The sequence below is a fragment of the Sapajus apella genome, unplaced genomic scaffold (genome assembly GCF_009761245.1).
Source record: "Sapajus apella isolate SASKATOON/1434 unplaced genomic scaffold, GSC_monkey_1.0 scaffold245, whole genome shotgun sequence".
NCBI lineage: Eukaryota > Metazoa > Chordata > Mammalia > Primates > Cebidae > Sapajus > Sapajus apella.
The window spans coordinates 59,466-64,481 of NW_022437185.1; the positions used below are offsets into that span (position 1 = coordinate 59,466).

The following is a 5,016-nucleotide window of genomic DNA, read 5'->3' on the forward strand; positions in this document are numbered from 1 at the left end:
GTGAAAAACATTTGATGAGTAATTTCTTCAGAAAAGTAAACTAAGATGTTCTATCCATTTAACAGGAGTGAAATGCTTTATTCTCTTTTTTGGATGTGACTTTTAAAGGAATTAATGAGAAAACGAAAATGAAATTTTGGAAAGTGTTCAAAAGAAGAGTCAGAATGAAATATGTAAAAGCAAGTTTCGTGGAAGATAAAATAGAACAAAAATACACAGAGATTTAAAAATAATAATAATTGAAGAAACATAAGAATGAGGACCACTCTAGGAAGTCCAGTTTCCAGCTAATAGGAATGCCGTATGGGGAAAATAGAGGAGAGAGACGGAAAGGAAAAACAATACCACTCCCCAAAATTAAAAGATGTGATGCCGGGCATGGTGGCTCACAGCTGTAATCCAAGCACTTCGGAGGCCAAGGCGGGCGGATCACCTGAGGTCGGGAGTTCAAGACCAGCCTGAGCAACATGGTGAAACCCCGTCTTTAAAACAAAAAAGAAAGAAAGATGTGAGTCTCCAGATTGAGAGGCCCGACTAAATGCCCACACTAAGGTGCATCATCACAAATTTCAGAAAACCCAGAATAAAGAAAAGATTTCTAAATCTCCCTGAAAGAAAAAAAAAAAAAAAAACATACAGAAGTTCAGGTATCAGCCTTGGACTTCTAAATAGCTGCACTAAAATTTAGAGAACAAAGACTTCAAGCTTCTGTGTGAAAACGATTTTCAGTCAAGAATGCTTGTAACCAGACGATCAATGAAATAGGTAGGTGGAATAAAAGCATCTCCGATATGCGAGGACTCACATTTTACCTCACATGTGTATCCCCTCCTAAGTAGCTGCCGCAGGATGTGCACCAACAAAATGAGGAAGTAAACTAAGAAAAAGAATGTGGAACTAGAAGTCGTGGGATTCAATGCTGGACAGCAGTGAAGAGAAATGCCAGGATCATAATGGATAGGCAGCCACCAGTCCAGAGGGGGGCAGGATGGCAGGCACTGGGAGTGACACCCAGGAATCAAAGAAAATGGTGCGTTTCAGGATATGGAAAATAGGCTCCAGAAACATGAAAGCACTTGGGGAAAAAATTAGCAGTTGCCACATAGAATAGTAGCAAATGACAAACAAAAAGTAACGATTAAGTCCAGGAAATAAATGAAGAGAATGGCTCGTGCAAAGGGCCTGAGGTAGAAGGGAGCCTCATGCATTCAGGGACTAGCAAGGAGAGTGTGGCTGCCGCAGAACTGGAGAGGGGAGGAGACTAGGCAATGAGCTCAGAGAGACAAGAAGGGCCAGGACGTTGTGAGGACTCAGCCATTTACTCTGAGCAAGATGGGAGCTGCTGCAGTGTTTTGTGCAGAAGAGCAACATGATCTGACTTACATGTTGGCAAGATAATTCTGCCTATGTGCTGAGAATAAATGGTAGGAGGGAACCGGTGGAAGTACGATGCTTTTGCAGTCAGAACCTCTGCAGTGATCCAGGTGAAAGGCGATACTCATGGACCCATTGGATGATGGTGGCTTAGACCAGGGTGGAAGCATTGGAGGTTATGGGGATTCACTCACGGTGGTGGAAATTATTAAGGAAAAGTATTAGAGAAAGTTATACAATATAGTCTCAAACCCTAATGGAAGGCCTAAGGGTTTCTTCTACAGTTCTTGGCTGAAGAGAGGCAGAGTCTCTTTGCAGGAGCTGGAGAGATTAGGGTGCAAATACAAAGGACTCTGAGTAGTTTACCTAGCTAGCTTGTTTGCTCATGTGGCCCTATAAAAGTAACCTTTGTGGGGTTTTTTTTGTTTTGTTTTTTGTTTTAGTTTTTGAGACAGAATCTTGCTCTGTCACCAGGCTGGAGTGCAGTGGTGCAATCCCGGCCCACTGCAACCTCCGCCTCCTGGGTTCAAGCAATTCTCCTGCCTCAGCCTCCTGAGTAGCTAGGACCTCAGGTGTGTGCCACCATGCCTGGCTAATTTTTGAATTTTTAGTAGAGACGGGGTTTCACCATGCTGGCCAGGATGATCTCGATCCCTTGACCTCATGATCTGCCCACCCCAGCCTTCCAAAGTGCTGGGATTACAGCTGTGAGCCAGTGTGCCTGGCCTAAAATTAACCTTCGATCATTGCAGATGGCTCTCTCCAGGGGAGGCTGACCAAGGATATTACCCACTAATGGTGTCTGCTTTAGGCATCAGAACCTGTCCTTTAATCTTTAACTTCTAGTGGTATTGACTCCAGCCTTTGTCAATTAAACTGTACTGAATAAATGTGAGTCTCATTGGCTGGTGAGGGCCAGTGGTCACAACTGTTTACAGCACTCTCCAAGGTGTCTGTAAGCAGCCACAGACACTCAACCAAACTGGCAAAGCATAATATCTGTGTGTCAGTACACTTTATTCATCCATCGCTGGGTCAAGGTCTGCAGGACAGGCCCCCACAAGTAGTAACCCTGACAGGAGGTGGTGAGAAGCAACTGGATTTTGGATATTTTGAAGGCAGAGTCAAATATTCCTTATAGAATGAGGAGTATGAAAGAAAGAGAAATCAAAGACAGCCTGAGCAACTGGAGGGATAAAGTTGTGGTCAAATGAGGTGAGACCACAATTGCAACAATGTTCCCATCACCTGCTGCTGAACCAACCTAAACTTACAGACATAAAACAACAATCATTGATTATTATTAGCTCTGAAGACCCTGGCAGTTAACTAGCTCAGCTAGGCAGGCCTCGCTCCGTGGTTGGGGCTAGAGTCATCTCAAAGGCCTCCTCGCTCATATGTCTGATTCCTCTACTAGAAGATTCTTAGAGCTCAGGGATGGACTGGCAGGGGCTCCTTGGGGCCCTCTCTCTGTGCTCTCTGGACAGGATCTCTGTAGCATGGTGGCTTCAGGATAGCCAGGCTTCGTGTATGGTGGTCCAGGGCTCCAAAGGCACAGCTCCTAAGAGTGAGAGGGAAGCTGTATCTCGCTGTATGACCTGTGTCAGAAGCAACACAGCGGCATTTCAGCGGCATTCTGTTCCTTAGAGCTGGGTCACCATGTGAAAGCAGGGAGGGAATCAGATTCCTCGTCTTGATGAGACGAGAATCCAAGAATCTGAGATATGTTTTCAAACCACCGCAGCAGGTTTTGAGGAGACCATAAGAGTTGAGGAACATTTCGAGTTAAACATTATTTGCACAGTCATTATAAACACTATCAATTTAACCAAAGTTGTGATATGGCCACATTGTGGGAAGACTGAGCAGCTGAAGTGATGGGGTCATTGGAACAGGCAGGGCCTGGTTCCCACCCCCCACCATAATAGGCATGTATAAAGAAAGAATTAAGAAAGAAAAGAACGGCAACATCAGTCAGAAATCCGGAGATAAACACAAAGTGAAATACACAGAAGAAGTAAGGATTGTTTCTTCTCAGGAGCAAGATGGGGTGAGGAGGATGGTGGGGGAGGGGATTAGTGTTTTTCAATATGACTTTTAGTACCATTTGACTTTTTTTTTTTTTTTTCTTTTTTTTGAGACAGAGTCTCGCTCTGTTGCCCAGGCTGGAGTGCAGTGGCGTAATCTCAGCTCACTGCAACTTCCACCTCCAGGGTTCAAATGATTCTTGTGCTTCAGCCTCTTGAGTAGCTGGGGTTACAGGTACCTGCCACCACGCCTGGCTAACTTTTATATTTTTAGTAAAAACAGGGTTTCACCATGCTGGCCAGGCCAGTCTCAAAGTCTGACCTCAGGTGATCTGCCCCCTCAGCCTACCAAAGTACTGGGATTACAGGCATGAGCCACTGTGCCTGGCCTCCATTTGACTTTTTAATTTACGTACATGTATTACTCTGGTAAAACAACTGTTTTAAAAGGATGTAAATTTCATTTCTATAAAATTGATGTTAATATGATAGAAAAATGCTTCCTTCAGCAGCACATTTACTAAAATTGCAATGATACAGAGATTAGCATGGCCCCTGAGCAAGGATGATATGTGAATTCGTGAAGTGTTCCATACATCTTTCATGTAAAAATAAATTTTTTAACTCAAAAGTTTTAAAACTGAGAGGAAAAAAAATGCCCCAATCTGGGCAACATAGTGAGATCCCATCTCTAAAAAGTAAAAATTAAAGAATTTGCTGGGCATGGTGGTGAGCGTCTGCAATCCCAGCTACTCAGGATGCTACAGAGAGAGGATTGCCCGAGTCCAGGAGTTCGAGGCTGCAGTGAGCCATGATTGAACAACTGCACTCAATCTGGGCTACAGAACTAGACCTTGTCTCTTAAAAAATAAAAACTAAGGCCGGGCGCAGTGGCTCATGCCTGTAATCCCAGCACTTTGGGAGGCCAAGGCAGGTGGATCATATGAGGCAAGGAGTTCAAGACCAGCCTGGCCAACATGGTAAAACCCCGTCTCTACTAAAAATACAAAAGAAAAAAAAAATTAGCCGGCGTGGTGGCGGGTACCTGTAGTCCCAGCTACTTGGGAGGCTGAGGCAGAAGAATCGCTTGAACCCGGGAGGCAGGGGTTGCAGTGAGCCAAGATAGCACCATTGCACTCCAGCCTGGGCCACAAGAGCAAAACTCCATCTCAATAAATAAATAAAACTTTTAAAAATAGTGGGGTGTGGTGGCTTACACCTGTAATTCCAGGCAGATCACGAGGTCAGGAGTTCGAGACCAGCCTGGCCAACATGGTGAAACCCCATCTCTACTAAAAATACAAAAATCAGGCAGATGTGGTGGTGAATGCCTGTCATCCCAGCTACTCAGGAGACTGAGGCAGCAGAATCACTTGAACCCGGGAGGCAGAGGTTGCAGTGAGCCAAGATCGCGCCATTGCACTCCAGCCTGGGCAACAGAGCAAGACTCCAACTCAATAAATAAATAAATAAATAAATAAATAAAAATTAAAAAGTTAAAAAATTTTAAAAAGTCTCATCCCTATGGCAAGTGCAATTTTAGGAAAGACTCCAGCCCAGTCCCTTTCCCCTCTGTGCCTTCCCCTGGTGTCTCTGGCCCCAAAGAGCGCTCAGA

At 44.6% G+C, this 5,016-nt stretch overlaps 1 non-coding gene across 1 annotated transcript; it reads left to right on the plus strand.

Annotated features, from left to right (window-relative positions):
• Window positions 1-3,897: 3,897 nt before the first annotated feature.
• LOC116545088 lies at window positions 3,898-4,001 on the plus strand. The gene has a single exon (XR_004266179.1). It is a non-coding gene; the product is annotated as a U6 spliceosomal RNA (small nuclear RNA).
• The last annotated feature ends 1,015 nt before the right edge of the window (window positions 4,002-5,016 follow it).